Genomic DNA, 16,281 nt, shown 5'->3' with positions numbered 1-16,281 from the left:
CTAACTAATAACTATTATTATTTGTACTTATATTGTACATGATCATTTAAAATGGACTTCTCTATTTTTTCTCACATTTGGTCTTTAATTAAGCTTCTACCAGAAGCTGTAGATACTCCTATCATTCCAACTTTCCAGATGCCAAAACTATGGACTCACAATACAGCAATGATAAAAGATGATATAAACTGTACATCCAATGTGGACAACCACTGGGGGCACCTGGGCGGCTCAGTTGGTTAAGTGTCCAGCCATTGGTCTCAGCTCAGGTCTTGTTCTCAGGGCTGTGAGTTCAAGTCCCACACTGGGCTCCATGCTAGGTATGGAGCCTATTTAAAAAATGTATCTATATGGACAATCGTTGAGATTTGAATGCGGGTCTGTCTGACTCCAAGTCCAGTTCGTTCCATGTTTAAATTTCCTGAAATTCTGCAAATCAAACAGTGGTGTTGTTGCTCATGGTAAGCCACAGTGATTGGACAATTCATAGAACCACGTGGCTAACGCCCTGTACTGTCATATTAAGACCTGGCCACATACACTGTGAGCTCGCTTCCATACCAAGCTGATGTCATGAGATGTTTTAATCACTACTTTCTTCTTCTTTGATGTCTTCTTGTTGGCAATGGTATAGCCATTTGTTACGCACCCAATTAAGTCAGCAGTCTTGTAGTCTTTTGTAGAATGTGGAAACTTCTCGTTTTATGTCTTGTGACTCTGCTTCATGGAGCCGACAAGAGATATGGTGGAAAAGGTTACAGTCACTCCATTTCTCTATTAGCATCTTCTCCTGAGAGCTTATCACTAATTTTGGTGTCAGAGCAATAGTCATTTTGAGGCTTCGTGAAAGCCTACATACTCCCCAGAAATGCAGACAGCCCCCCTGACCTTTGCGGCTGGAGATAATGGCCAAGGCTGAGGCACAGTGACCTTTAGGCCAAGAGTGGGTGGCAGCACTTTTCTTTTCTGTGACATTCTGCTTTTCCCTGTCTGTATTTTTAATTGGAAGCATGGACCATGTGAATCTGCCTGGTTCCCCCATACAGACGCCCTGAACTCTGAATCGAAAGATTGTGTCTGGCTGGCTCTTGTCATAAAGGAGCACTCTCACGGCTAGGCTGGGGGCCGTTACTAATTGCCACAGTTATAGACACAAAGGATATTACGGGTGACCTTTCAAGGCGGTGATGCTGTTAGCAGAACAGGGCCTTCGTACCACCTGGCCCAGCCCATGCTCTGCCTCATATTCATTTTACCCCCATGATCTCATGAGAGGAATCTGGCACTCAGCTTTTTTTTTTTTTTTTTTTCCCAAACGGCATTTTGTATAGTTATTTATTTATTTGTATGGAGAACTCTTACTCTTCAAGGGGAACCACCACCACTGAAGCCATTTCTTTAAGTTCCCTCACAGATTGGTTTCCTCCATGAAACTGTTTGCCACAGGTTCATCCGGCACCTTCGGTTAACCCCCTGCACTGTGGGCAGCTCCAGCCCACGCCAGCGATCTTGTCATTTATTCTCTTTAGCTCCCTATCATTTGAGAACTCTCTAATGTCCCCAGATTACTTTCCACATGCTCATTTCATTCCCTCAGATAGATTTTTGAGTGCCTCCTTACCAAGCAGAAGCTGGCCACCAGAACCTCAGGAGCACCCCCTCTGTGTTGGGGCCTGTGGTGCTTTTCACAGAGTTTCATTTAATCCTCACAACACACCTGGGAGGGAGGCATTGCCCTCCTTGTTTTACACCCGAGAGACTGGAACTTATTTACACCATGCACGTTATAAACTTGCTAAGCGTCACCTGAGACTAGTAAGTGGGGGAGCCATGCTGCTGTGCAGCTCTCCTGTGCCAAGGCAGGATGCCAGCCACGGACACCGGTGGGGGACAGCTGGGGGACAGTCCCCAAATACAGATCGCATTGCTTGTGTAGCGTGCTCTCCGCAGCACCAGGCACATGGTTGGTGTTCCTTAAGAACGCCCATGATGGTGTTCTTAAACTCTTCTGCTGAATTATACAGGGACAAGCTCCCAGCCCCCCTGACTGAGGCTTAAGCACTAGTGTATAGCAGGGACAGGGGTCCCTCTGACAAAGCCTGATGGGGATTGTGAGGTGGGAAAACATGTCACAATAATGTTGCTCCTTCATTGGTTCACTCAGTACCTCACCAGAGCCCACAGGAAATATGGCAGGGTCTTGGCCCTCAAGAGTTGACACATTATCAAGAAACAATTCCTCCTCCTTCAGAACCATCCAGTGATCCAGAACAAGACTTGGATAATCTAACAGATTCCAGGGATAGGCTGCAGACATTATTAGAGAACTTAGATCTGGTTGGCACCGTGACATTTTGACCAAAAAGGAAGGAGAGAGGAAAACAGTAGTGAGGGGGAAAAAAATACACACACACACAGAGAGCCATAAACCAAAGCCACTGAATGTCCTTAATAAGGGAAAACTTACAGAATGCCAAGATTTATTTCCTCCCCCTATTTGAAATTGCTTTTTATGTTCAGAAAATTCAGAGTAGGAGACAGTGGTTTTCTCTTACTTTGAGCTGTGTGCTTTGGATAGCCTGGGACCCAGACCACCCCAATCGTTGGTATCTCGAACTTTCCCCCACCGTCCAGGCACATGGCTGCTCCAGGCTCAGGCCGCTGAGGCCTTTCACACACACATGTGAAGGGGCCCTGGTGTGTCAGGTACAGAACGTCATGCCTTCTTCCTGGGGGGGAAGGGGTGGTGTATAAGGGGGATGGCACTTCCCTGGTGGTAGGATTGGCACCTAAAATTGTCGAAGGGTGTGACAAGTCACCAACTTCTTCGAAGAACACTGTGCTTTTATACTCTATCAGTTTTTGAAATCTGGCTCCTGCTCGTAAATCGTTGCGTAACCACATCAAGGATTAGGTAGGAGGGTTTTTGTATTTATATGTATGTGGGCATTGTTGTTCCGAGGAGTCCAGCAGTGGACTAGTGGGGAAGCTTGGTCCACTGTGCAGAGCACTTAGGAGACCTGACAACAGCAATATGTTACCTCTTTTGTTTGTACTGCAACTTCACACCCACTCGCTCAGCAACAGACTGAATGAAATGTGCTCCGGTGCTTTGTGTGTGTGTGTGGGGAGAATGAAAATAATGGCCATTCAGGCAAAATAAAGCTTTCTAGTGCTTTTCAGGAAGCAGCCTTGTCTTCACTGTTGTCCTGGCATTCACGTAATGGCCTGATCCTTGTCCTTCATTGATATACACCCAAAGCAAGGAAGACATCTCACCCTGCACCCGAACAGGTGCATGCTCTTCAAGTCATCAACAGGGAAGGCATGGAGGGGTCTGGGAGAGCTGCTGGACCAGGTATCCAGAGGGTGTGTGAGGAGAGGGCTTCCTGCTGGGAGCGAAGACAGCGGACAGGTGATGTAGGTGACAGGAAGGGGCTTGTTAGGAAATTAGCTTTGGAAATTAGGTTCTGGGGCCCCTGGGTGGCTCAGTGGTTGAGCATCTGCTTTTGGCTCAGGTCATAACCCCAGGGTCCAGGATCGAGTCCCTCATTGAGCTCTCTGAAGGGAGCCTGCTTCTCCCTCTGCCTATGTCTCTACCTCTGTGTGTCTCTCATGAATAAATAAATAAAATCTTTAAAAAAGAAAAACTAGGTTCTGACAAGATCTTGAGAAGGGGAAAACATGCTTTTCACTGTTAGCCCTGTCACTTGGCCCGCTGATCAGATATGTAACTACGGCCTAGGTGTGACACCAAAGTGTCTCTTATATATTATGTAATCCTCACAAAAACCTCTACGGAAAATGTTGTCATAACATTTTAGATATGAGGAACCTAGAGTCTAGAGCAATCAGGTCACCTCCCCAGAGACATTCACCTGGGAAGTGGTGGGGTCAGGATTCAGATCCCAATACCATCTGACCCCACACACCAACATTTTAAACACCACCCTAGGATCCTCAGAATCAAATTGTCCAGGCTTATAAATGAGAGGAAATGACACCTGCATGAAGATGGGAATTTCAGGGAGGGTTACTTTGAGAACCTTGAGTGGGTTGTCCCAAGTTCATTTGACAGCTCGTCTTTATGATAGGACTGGGGGGGGGGTGGCTGCATGTTATATCAATTAATCCACCTGTGAGGGGCAGAATGAATGAGGTCATCAGCCTGGGTTCAGGGCAAAATATCCTCTAAACCAGCTCAGGAAACACAGACTGTTCCCTGTTCCGCCCTGGGTGTTGCTAACTTAAGTGCTTAGCTCTATGCCATGCTCATTAAAATCAGTGCTGGGCTGGAAAGGTCATCGAGGTCCTCCCAACAATAAGATTTTCTGTTCCCACGTCTCTCTAGGCAGCCCTCTGCATGGTGACTTCTAGTGAGCCTCTTATTTCTATTTGTCTCAATGACAGGAAACCCACTGGAGCCACAGAGGCTATTGGTACCCCACTTCACCTGCCCTAAAAATGTTCCTGCCTTTGTGTGTACCATGCCTCCTGCCCTCTTCTGAGTCTGTCCCCATCCCACTGACTCTTCTAGGTTCAGTTGAAATCTGAAGATCCCACTTGACTCTTAGGAGTGCCATACTCAGAGACGTTGCAATGGTAGCTGGAAGGCAGTCACTGTAGGAGTATGTACACAAGATTGGCAAGCACTCCAAATCAGGCTATTGTGGTTGTTGTTTTGAGAGCTAGTGTACCCAGCACATCACTGCTCATATCCAATGCCCTACCACCCATTTGACCTCAGCTATTTAATACCCCACACACCATTGTTTTGTCATGTGTCCATGCATGCCTCTCTACAGAGACTGTAGGGTCATCAAATTCTTTTTTTTTTTTCTTTAAGATTTTATTTATTCATGAGAGAAAGGTAGAGACACAGGCAGAGGGAGAAATAGGCTCCCTACAGGGAGCCTGATGCAAGACTCGATCCCTGGACCCCAGGATCACAACCTGAGCCAAAGGCAGACGCTCAACCACTGAGCCACCCAGGCACACCAGGTCATCAAATCCTTTGTAGCTCTGCAGCACCATGATGGTACCTTATGAGTCCCAGGTAGTAAGCACTGTCTAGTATCTATCAGTGTTGTTTATTTCATTCCTTGGGTGTACTTTTTTCTATCCAATTGGTTGAATGTAGATCTTTTAAATAGCCAATTGCCATTTGTTCTTGTAAACCATTCATTCATACCAAGGAGCATTTGCTGTGTGCCAGACTCGAGTTCAAAAGGCAGAATCTTTAGTGGTAAGTGCGATAGGAGGTCTCTGCCCCATAGGGAGCTCACATTTTAGTGAAGAGAGATTGAAAATAAACAAGCAGACAAATTAATAAATAAATTAGATGCTGTCTGGTAGCAATAAAAGGATAACCTAGGGGTACCTGGGTGGCTCAGTCAATTAAGCATCCCACTCTTGATTTTGGCTCAGGTCATGATCTCAGGGTCGTGGGCTGGAGGCCCATATCAGGTTCCATAAGCAGCAGGCGGGGGTCGGGGTGGGGGTGGTCTGCCCAAGTTTCTCCCACTCCCTCTGCCCCATCCCCAAATAAATAAATAAATCTTTAAAAAAATAAATAACCTAGAAGGATGGAATAGAGAAACTGGGAATTGGGTGGTATGTAGTCTCAGATTGGGACATGTATTAGTTTCCTATTGCTGCTGTAAGAAATTATCACAAGTTTTTGGCTTAAAACAATACAAATTTTTTATCTTAACAGTTTTAGAGATCAAAAGTCTAAAATGAGTTGGCAGAACTGTGTTCCTTCTGGAGGCTCATTTCTTCCCTATTGCAGCTTCTGGAGTCTGTGTGCACTCCTTGGCTCTTGACTCTACCTTTCTTTGCCTTCTGCTTGTGTTGTCACATCTCTGACTTTGTCTTTTTTGCTCCCTTCTTTTCCTTATAAAGACCACTCACCTGCCTGGATAATCTGGGATAATCTGCCCGTCTTAAAATCCTTAACTTAATCATATCTATAAAGTTCCCTTTGCTATGTAAGGTGGATAATCTTTTTTTTTTTTTTTTTAAGGTGGATAATCTAACAGATTCCAGGGATAGGCTGTAGACATTATTAGGGGACATCATTGTGCCTGCTGAGGGAAGCCTCCTTGAGGAGGTTACATTTGAGATGACACCCAAATAACAAAAACATATGAGGGAAAAGTATTCCAGAGAGAGAGAACAACAGCCTGCAAAGATCATGAGTCTGACCTGAGCCTGGAGTTTCTGAAGAAGGTTCCAGCTCACTGGAGTGAGCAACCAGAAGGAGGCCAGAGAGGTAGGCAGGCCCCAGGTACCTCAGCATCATGGGGGCAAGAATGGGAGCATGAATTTCATTCTGAGTGTGATAGAGAACTGTCAGAGGACTCAGGAGTTGTGTTGTTCACTGGGTTGATCCATATTTCAATGGAAACGACTTCTCTGGCAATTGTCTAAAGCAATGCTGGCCAGTAGAAATATAATGCAATCCACATTTATCATTTTAAATGTTCTGGTAGCTACATTTTAAAAAGTAAAAAGAAACAGGGAAAGTTAATAAGACATTTAATTAGCCTCATATATCCGAAATATTATCGTTTCAACATGTAATCAATATAAATAACATAATAATGAGATATTTTACCTTATTTTTTTTTAAGTAGCATGTCTTCAACATCTGATGTGTGTTTTATGCTTAAAGCACATCTCAGTTGTTACTAGCCACATTTCAAATGCTCTATAGCCGCCTGTGGTCTGTGGCCACCATTTTGGACACTACACATCTGGACATGGTCCTCAGAGTCCAGTGCAAAGTCTACTCAGGGAGTGTTTGAAAAAGCAATCAACAGTGGGGTGTCACAGAGAATATGGGGCACATGTCACTGCCATTAGCCATTCCCAACTTCAGAGGCTCTGAGTAGGCCACAGGAAGTGAAGAAAAGAATAGATACTAGAAAGGATTGTGTTCCCTGGTAGGGCCGGTGGGGCTAGGTCCATTCTGAGTGGACTCTTCCCTGGCTGGAACCTCCAAGGAACAGAAATCTCTATCCATTTGATTGGTCCTTAGGTGTGCCTCTTTGTCTACCCTTCATTACTTTAATCCCCTGAGGGCATTTTAGCCAAAACCAGACTTTTCCCATTTCTTTATAGACAGAGCCATTTATTCAACTCATTATACCAATATTACTGAAAACAAGGGCAGAGGTCAAGAACAAAAAAAATTCAATGAAGCAATGAGAGGGTATCAGTTGCTAGGGCAAGCTATACCAGGCACTCCCATGCTCTCTTGTGCTCTCACAGTGACCACCCAGTCCCTGATATTAACCATAAAAGTCTAGCCCAAAAAGCTTAGTACAAAAAGAACACTATGTATATCCATTTAGATTTTTTACAGTGATATTAAATTAAAAGGGTTTATGAAACAGAAAATAAAGATCTGAATTAAAAATGTAGGTCATGGTGGTTACATAAAGGCCAGCTTATGAGAAGCTTATTCAACACTGCACAAGACAGTAAAAATAACAGCAACATTTATTAGAATATCCTACTTAGAGCCAGTGATCTGTACAACACTGCTTTCAGGAAAAAGGATGGCACTGAGTTCCCTTCTGATGGTGGATTCAGTGGGCAGGTACCTCGACCCTGACATCCAGGCTCTGGATACCAGCAGCACCATCAAAAGACAGTTTGGCCATTTTGACACATAGGGACAAAAGCTCTCATGTGCAAGGACAAAGGTGCCTTCAGTGAGTACTTTGGGACTTCAGTGCAGCAGTCAAATTACCAGTGGCTCTAATTAGTGTGCATGCAATCTGGAGCAATCTATATCTGCATTCCAAAAAGAGGTGGGATGTTTCCCTGTGATATCACATTAGCACAAGCCCTTCTTGGATGAGTTTTCCAAAATCCTAAGGACATGATGGTGTGGGGGAGAAGCCACCATGACAGGAGCCTGTTGCCTCGAAAATTGGCGGCGATCTTCACAATCAGTTGATCAACGAATATTTATGTAATACCTATAAAGTACTACAATCCGGAGGGACTTAAGCAGCACGAGGTGCCTAGTTTCCAGGGACTTAAGACCTAGTGGAAGAAAAGATAGCTGTGAGATAATAAATAAGAGTCCGAGGCACCAATGTGGTACCCAGGGTCAGGTTCTGGCCTGAGAATCAGTAGGTCTGACTTCTACGATTAACTCAGCCCCTTTTGAGTGCTACTATCTTCAGACTAGTCATCACCTTGCAGGGGCAATGGCTACTAGATCACTCAAGACCCATTTCCTTGGGACAAGCCACCTTACCTCTTTGGACCTTGGATCTTCTCCTAGAAATCAAGAGGGTTTGAATGGATTATGATGGTGGCAATAATAGTAATAGCTCCACAGAGTAAGGTCTAACTTTGTGCTCATAATTGTGCTCTGTAGTTTTCGTAAATTAACTAGGGGATGGGTTCTGCTTTTCCCAACTTATAGATGAGAATACTGAGACTTAGCTTAAGGAACTTACCCCAAGCCAAAGAGCACTGACTAATGCAGAACTGAGATTCAATACCAAGCCTTTGAGTCTGTCATGTTTGGAATCTAAATGCCCTGCAGGCCACCACAGTCATCACATTCTGTAGTCCTGGGACCTGAAAGAATCATGGGAAGATTACTTGGGGGACTTACAAAGGGAAAACTGATTGAAGAAACCATGTTGTGGTAAAACATGGACCAGATATAAGCAGAGCCTCAGATGGAGACAGCCACCCCCTACCCCATTATCTGTGGATTGGAGAATTCAGACCCCCTTGCCCCAGAACACCATGATGCTGGAATTCTCTCTCTCTCTCTCTCTCTCTCTGGGATATACTCATCAACCAGTGCTGCTGTCTCAGTTTGCATGGAGGCAATACCGGGCCATTCAGCAGGACAGGCCCACAGCAGGTAGGGTCACCAGAAAGGGACTCCAGGGCTGCTACACAAAAACAAGTGTCACCTTTTCAACCTTTTCATTTCACACAAGCTCAGCCACAGGTGGAGGAGCTGTGAATTTCACTTTAGCCGTCATGTTTAGTGAGGACACACACGCATGCACACACATACACACACACAGATTGGCACCCACAAAGGCTTCACTTTGAGACAAGGGTGGGTTCGGTTTCCTTCACTTACACAACTGATGCCGCCCAGGGACACTTTGGTTTAGATGGCTCATTAGCCACAAACTGTTTCGTTATGTGTTGCCCAGTTACGTTGGCTTCCTGCACATTCTCTTGAGCAGATAGTTTATCTCCTTATCTCAGAGAATTGTTTCCCCAAGTAGCCCCTGAGTCCGTAACTTTGATACCATCAAGGCAAGAAGGCATTAAACCACCCTTTTTGTAATTATTTCAGTCGTACCTTTTCATGTCTGCTTCATGAAAAGATGATGTGGTTAGATTCCAGCTGGGCCTTGCTGAGTGTATCATGTATGCCTGGGGTTACCCGCACGGTCACGTGGCTTACCTTCCTCTGCAGCGGGGTGATCTTATCTTCCTTGCTGCACCTCACCAGAGAGCATCCAGCTCCTTTCAGCTTCTGTGTGTGTGTGTGTCTGTGCACACTCGTGTGCATTCAGGTATTCATGGAGGTCTGTTCACAGCAGCAGCTTGTAAAGTGACACTTCACCATCCATCTATAACGAGGCCTTGGATCTCCTCTTAGAAAGGAACACCTTTGATGGCTGTCCACTTGGGAATTTGGAACAAAGTTTTCCTTAAGCAGACCTATTTCTATTTGATTTAAGCTGGTACTTCTGTTTTTCCCCTCTGTGTGCCAGGACTCGAGCTAGCTACTTTGGGTACAAAGGTGAATATGATTGAGCCACTGTCCTGGAGAGATTTTCAGTGTAGCCATAGAGAAAACATGATCCCAGATAGCTAGGATTCAACACAGGAAGGGCCAAGAAGTGCCATAAGTGTAGTTCTGCGGGAAAACTGGTAAGGGGGTCAGGGAGGAAAGGGCCAGGGGAGGCTGTGAAAAGAAGCAGGCATTTAAAATCCATATTTAAAGTCAAGTACAAGTTTTCTAGTTAAAGAGGGAAAAATATTCCCAGCAGAGGGAATAGCAAAAGAAAGAATGAAGATGTGGACACATAGGCTATGTTTAGAATGGCTTGAGTAGAGCAGATATCTAAGGGTGAGGCTATAGAAAGGTGGGCTGACCCGGTGAGAGCGGGACTGTGCATTGTCCTGGGATGCTTAGCACTTGGGATAGCATCCTGGGATCTTTAGCGTTAAGCGTTTTTAGCACTTAGTGTCATGAGATCATTAGCCTTAAGATTTAAAACCCAATGAGTGCACCGGAGACCCCAGGAAAATCAGGAGGAGCCCTTCCAGGACCTTACCAAAATGAAGACCTTGGCCTTCCCCGCAGACGGGGCCATTCCTGTGAGTCTCTCCCTGGGTCTGACTCAGCCTGTGGCTTTCCTTTCACAGGTGATTTAACCTTCCTGGTACCTGGCTTGCCACGGCCAGAGCATGACTCTTTGAAGTGTCCTTGACTCCTGCTGACACCTTGAAAGACACATGGGAAGAATTGCTTTTATATCTCATGTGGCTCTTGGGAAGCCAATGGACGCTTACCATGACCCCCTCAGGGACAGTAGGAACAGTTGTCAGTTTGGGTGGTGGCAGTACAGTGTTGCCAGGCGGGAGGAAGTGCTCTGTGCCTGGGAGACTTAGAACTCGTGGTCTTACACGAGCTCTGCCCCTCCCAGGCTGAGTGACCTTGCACACATGCTTTCTGTCTAGCTTCCAACAGACTCGTCTGTAAAATGAAGAGCTGGACTCCATGGCTTCCTGCCTTGTCTGATTGTGCCTTATCTCTTTAATTTTTAAGAACTCAGGAGTGTTCTATGATGGAAGAGTCTGACCAGGAAGTGTTTCATCTTAATAAGGGGCCTCTGGGAGTTTCAGGCCTTGGACAAGGGGAAAGAAAAATCACCCAGAGGCCCAGTGAGGATGCTGCTTCTTCCATCTGCTAGCAGTGAAACAGAGACGGAGGGAATCCGAACCCACCTTCCTGCCTGAGTAGTCCTTGGGTGCAGAGGTTTGGAGCATACACCTGGGAACGGGGCTCCCGGAGCAAAGCAGTAGCAGCAGGCGGAGTGACAGGGAGGTGGCTGCAGCATGCAGTTAAAGAACCCACGGCTCAGGGACGCCTGGGTGGCTCAGCAGCTGAGCGTCTGCCTTTGGCTCAGGACAAGAATAGGACTTTGCATGGCTCTCAGAGGAACCAACTCAGATCAAGTGTTTAGCACTCTGCCTGATGTGTAGTAGGTACCCCATAAATGACAGCTTTAAAAAGAATCTAGTATTATTAATGTCTAGAAAAGTCAGTTAGGGCCAGAACGTCAAGGCTTCTTTCTGCCAACGCAAGGAATTTGGACTTTGTCCTGCAGCCAGCAGGCAGCCGTTGACAGTACTCCAGCTGGGAATAGGATTAAAGAAATAGATGTTTGGGGAAATGTCCACCTGTCGTCAATTTGGGGTGCATCGGAAGGAAGAAAGAATGTTGGTGTGCAGGCTCCAGTGGTGTCCGGGCGAAATGGATGAGGGCCCAGAGAGGTAGCGGAGAGAATGGGGTGGAAAAACAGAATCAGGAAGATGGCTGAGGAGCATGGAATGGATGCTGGGCTGGGAGGCAGTGGACAAAATGAAGGAGGATACACCAAAGCCGGCATTGGCCCAAAGTGGGGTGTGCTGGCCTCTGTCCTGGGGGTCTGCGGTCATCTTTTTCCGGGGCCCCGAAACTGTTGCTTTTTTGGCACATTGATGGGTTTGCACATTTGTATCCCGCTCTGCCCACAGAGGGTTCCAGATGGTTTTGTACCTGACAGAGGGTGTGGTATCAGGAAAAATGAACTGAAACAATAATGACCGAAGGAAGGAGGAGAGAGAAAATAGAGTAGCAGAGTGAAGAATGAGGAAGAAAAATGACTGACAAAACGGGGATGGCGGTGGGGGCATCAGTCCCACTGCATGGACTCTCCGCCTTAGAACTCAGATTCTGTTATTTCCAATCCACCCCCTTTCTGAGGGAAGACTCCCTCCCAAAGGGACAGAAAAACCAGGTTCTTTGACCTCTTTTCTAACTTCCAGAATAACAGTGGGGTATTTCTCAATGGTATTTTTAATCTTCCTTTTCTTTGTAATGGAAGAAGCAAGGGCAGGTGCCTCCTTTTCCAGAAGCAGTACAAGTCCCAGGAAAGGATGAGAAAGAGGGAGAGAGTGAGGGGGGGAAAGAGAGCAAGAGAGACCAAGGGGAAAGGAGAGAGAACCCATCGCCTAGGCACTGCCAGGTGACCTGCTGGTAGATGGCGGTGGCAGCGGCTGCCACAGAACCATCCAGCTTGTGGCTTTGCTTCCTCTTTCTTTTTCCCCTGTAGCACAGAGTCACTCAGCCCTAGATTCCTCAGGGTTTCAGAACCGAGAGGTCTATGAGGGCATCTTGCGATGCCTGAGGCCCCTGAGAGCGTTCACAACTGCCACAGAATGTGGCATCTCTGGGCCAGCATTCTGGCTGCAGATGGAGTCAGCTGCTGGGTGGCACAGGGAGCAAACAAGAAAAAAGTTGTTTCCTGCAGGTCTCTGCTGAAAATGCTAACGGAGAGTCACTCAACACTCGGTAAGTGCAGGGAACATTCTTGTTCTCAATGCCCAAATTTCTCTCTGGCTTCCGTAAGGTATTGTTATCGAGGAAGAAGGTGGTATTATCGCCACCTCCCTCCCCGTGTGGTGTGACAGCACAGAGATAGTTATCTCTACACCTAAGTCAACATTGCTTTTTTTGGGGTAACAGCTTTCAAAAAACCATCGACTGGGCTCCAGCTGGTCAGGGCAGTTACCACAGAGCGAAAAGGCAGGATGCTTTGTCAAGCAGGCAGGCTGCAGGCCACGGATGCAGGCTTCGGGAGATAGTGAACGCATCTTCTCTTTGTCACAGACCAGAGTCTATACCCACCCATTCCTGGGAGTGGAGAGAGAGGGGCTGGGTGAGAAGTGTGCTGGTTAACCCAGAGCTCCTTTCATGCTCTCCTCTGCCAGGCTGGCAATGAGTGGACACGCGCAGGGTCCCTTTAGGGAGAAGAAAACAGCTTAGCAAACATCTAGCTGTCATGATCTTCTTCCTAATGGGAACCCTGAGGCTGAACGAACTTGCCCAAGGTCAAACCCCACTGCAGCTTAAAGCTACAACAGGATTCAAGGTGTCATGGCTCTGAGGTGTTCAGGGACTTCTTGGTTAAGTGCAAAAGAGCCTGGCTTTGCAGCCAAATGGCCCTGGACCAAAACCAGCCTAAGGACCTGGGAGATTCTGTTTTTACCCAACTCTGTGCCAGGCCCTCAGTGCCCCCAGGGCTGCTACAGAGCCCCCTGAGATGGATGTTGAGGACTTCTAGATGAGAGAGCAAGACACTTGGAGCCAATGAATTGCAGAGACAGGCACCTTTTCCTTCCCCCAATAAGTACACTCTCTTAGGCTTAAATGGACTGCCCCACAGTGGGACTGCCAAAAGAAACTAAGCCCCCCATATTATGGCAACAGTTGGCAACAGCAATCCCCAGTGAGTAGGGTTTACCTTGGAAACAGTTCTAATTGCTGCTGCAGCCTGGGCCTTCCTCTACCTACAGGGAGCCATCTCAGGGCAGGCTCTACATGCTCAGCCCCCTTCCCACTGTCACAGCTCACATCCCTTGGATGGCCCCCCGCAGGGAGGACTCTCCCGCCCGAACCTGTGCCAGCCTGCTAACCACAACAGACTCTTAGTTCACCTTCTTCCAGTCTAGGAATCTTCCTTCTTTATTTACTTTATAAAATGTTTTCATTTAATCAGTCAAGCAGCAAAAATGTCAGAGTACCTCTTGGATGCCAGCCTCCATATAAACCACTGCCAGCGATATAAAGATATATGTAGTCATCCCTGTATGGGATTTTTTCCTCCTGTACTTCTAGTACTTCTAAGAGCCCAGGACAGAGTCACTTCGTTTCATAGCACCAGGAGGGCATCCTTTTCCTTGTCTCCTATGGAGCTGAGCTCCCAACAGGTACCAATTTCATGGAATACCATGAATGGTGCTCCCTGGCATTGTGAAATCACTGTACAGACAAAGAGTCCTCTCTGCCACACGTGCTGTGTAGATGTTTGAGGATATAATGGTGGGTAAATGTGCAATCACCAAAGTCAGGCAGATTAGATTCAAATTTGGGCTCTGGTATCTATCAACTATGTGGCTTTGGGTCATAAGATTTCTATGAGCTCCTGATGAGATAGTAATTGTATTAATTTTTAGGGTGGCTTGATAAATTAAATTAAAAATACAAGTAGATTTTTCATTGAGGCACATAAAGGGTCAATACATATTAGCAATTATTATTATCATTATCATTAATATAATTATTGCTTAGTCTTACTGTCATTGTGTTCATTAAAGGTAGGTATACTATGCTGACAATGCCCAACAACATAAGCACTTAATAAATATGTGCTGGATGAATGTTTTCAAGGATGGTCAGGTGGGGAACCAAATGCTCTCTTGCAAGAAAAAAGGAAGAAAAATTGTCTGGGGAAACTGAATTAGAACCAGAAGACACTGAGCTTTTTAATGTGGTTTTGGTTAAAACGTGTTCTCTGGGAACTGAAAGCAGAGAGGGAAATCTTGACCTGGCCACACTTTTGACACCTTCAAATATGAGGCTGTTGTATCTGGTGTGAGTGGGGTTATTTATGAACAGACTGCTGTTCCCCCCTCTACTTGGCCCCCATGCTTCTCTTCTAAAGAAAAACTCCAGAAGGACAGGCTTTAGGTCTGTAGTCTTCAGGCCAAATTTCATCCTGCACAGATAAGGTCTCCATGGCCAACACAGGGCAACTGGTCAGCCAGGCCCTGGGACCTGCCACCTTTCTGCTTGGACAGCACACCCTGGTGGTGGGGCAGGTGTCAGGATGTTCCCTCTTTCCCAAGACAGACATCTGGGTGTTTAGAAACAGCTGAATAGCTTTCTCTTTTTTCTCGTGATGTTCCAGATGCTTGATGCTATGCAGTTATAGCCAGGGTAAAATCTCACACCCAGACCCTGTCTTGACCAGCCTGTGTTCAAGTGTTAAGGGCAAGATGAAGGTCTAGGACTCTACAGGCCAGGCCAGTCTTAAATTAATAGGTAGGGACCCAGGGTGAGTTGACAGGAAATGAAAATAGCCCCTTTGTGTTCTAGGGTTGTTGGTAGATTACTCAAACAGAGGGTTGTGGTCCCAGAGGAACAGTGTGCTAGGGAGATAGATTGCATCAGAGGAGATAGCAGGGTAGCAAACCCAGATCATCCCATAGCCTATGAAGATCTACTCAGATCTTTGAGTAGAGAAGAAAATCTCTATTCAGAGAAGAGCCAGGAAGCCAAATCTTGAAAAATTTGGAGGGTCAGCTGTGTTCCACTTCACATTATATGGCCTAGGATTTTTGATCATAAGGTCCGTTCTGGAGCATTCATAGACATTTCTTCTGCCAACCCCTGTGCTAGGAAACAAGGTCAGAAAGATGAGGCATCCTTGTCCTTCAGGATGTACCTTCACAATGCCAAATGCCTGAATACAAAGTGAGCAGCTGGTTGCTTCCAAAGGTTTCCAGATATCTCAGTTTTCGGCATCATGAGAGGAAACCATCAGATGCTGGCTTGTTTGATAGGACCCTCTGTGATTTTAAAGCATTACAATGAGGGCTATACCCCTAGTTAGCTCTTTAGAGGAGTAAATGGTGTTCTGTTCCTAACTCTGTGGTCAACTGGAAACCATGGGCAAGGGTACAGGCCAGCATGAGATACGACGTAGGGTGGGTGCACCTCCACACTCCAGACAGGCTCCCCACGGAAGCCAAGAAATGAGGTCACTGTTTTCTGCTTTGTTTTTCCCATGTTAAACTTGTAGTACCTGCTACCAAGCCTATGTTGACGTGTGGCTACCAAGCCTGTGTTGACGTGTACAAGGAGGGATGGGGCTGGCAGAGTGTAGTGCCCATTGATTGATATATGTGCATCCTTGCTGTTGTGTAACTAATATAGCCCCACCTGGAGAGGAGTGTGTTAGCCAAGCTTCATCCCACATCTGGAATCACCTCCATCAGACAGGTTCATTTCTTTTCCCCCTGGTTACTTCATTTTCCTATTTCCATGCATTGACCAATAAATAGGACATACATGTTAGAAAAAGAACAAGGAATATATAGTTTTTGTGATACTAATTCAAGCTGGAAAAATAAGATTGCTGGGCTCTGGCCCAGGATCTGCTCCAAACC

General features: G+C 46.2%; 1 protein-coding gene and 2 long non-coding RNA genes across 5 annotated transcripts in view; 1 reads left to right on the top strand and 2 right to left on the bottom strand.

Annotated features, from left to right (window-relative positions):
* Positions 1-2,053, bottom strand: part of LOC140623027 (uncharacterized) — a 55,112-nt gene extending 53,059 nt beyond the window's left edge. For both annotated transcript variants that reach the window (XR_012022708.1, XR_012022709.1), the window contains exon 1: positions 1,807-2,053. This is a non-coding gene — a long non-coding RNA (uncharacterized lncRNA). The remainder of the gene's footprint in view (positions 1-1,806) is intronic.
* RORA (RAR related orphan receptor A) overlaps positions 1-16,281 on the top strand; it is a 710,690-nt gene that overhangs the window by 356,570 nt on the left and 337,839 nt on the right. The window lies entirely within an intron of this gene.
* Positions 6,911-10,648, bottom strand: LOC140622731 (uncharacterized). Of its 2 annotated transcripts, XR_012022422.1 has the most exons (4): positions 10,341-10,648; positions 9,461-9,684; positions 8,481-8,604; positions 6,911-8,058 (listed from the first exon to the last, which is right to left on the bottom strand). It is a non-coding gene; the product is annotated as an uncharacterized lncRNA (long non-coding RNA). The 2 variants fall into 2 exon arrangements; XR_012022421.1 differs by having other exon boundaries at positions 9,461-10,648.

The sequence above is a fragment of the Canis lupus genome, chromosome 32 (genome assembly GCF_048164855.1).
Source record: "Canis lupus baileyi chromosome 32, mCanLup2.hap1, whole genome shotgun sequence".
NCBI lineage: Eukaryota > Metazoa > Chordata > Mammalia > Carnivora > Canidae > Canis > Canis lupus.
Note: the sequence above shows the minus strand (reverse complement) of the source record. Positions and strands in the feature narration are given on the sequence as shown.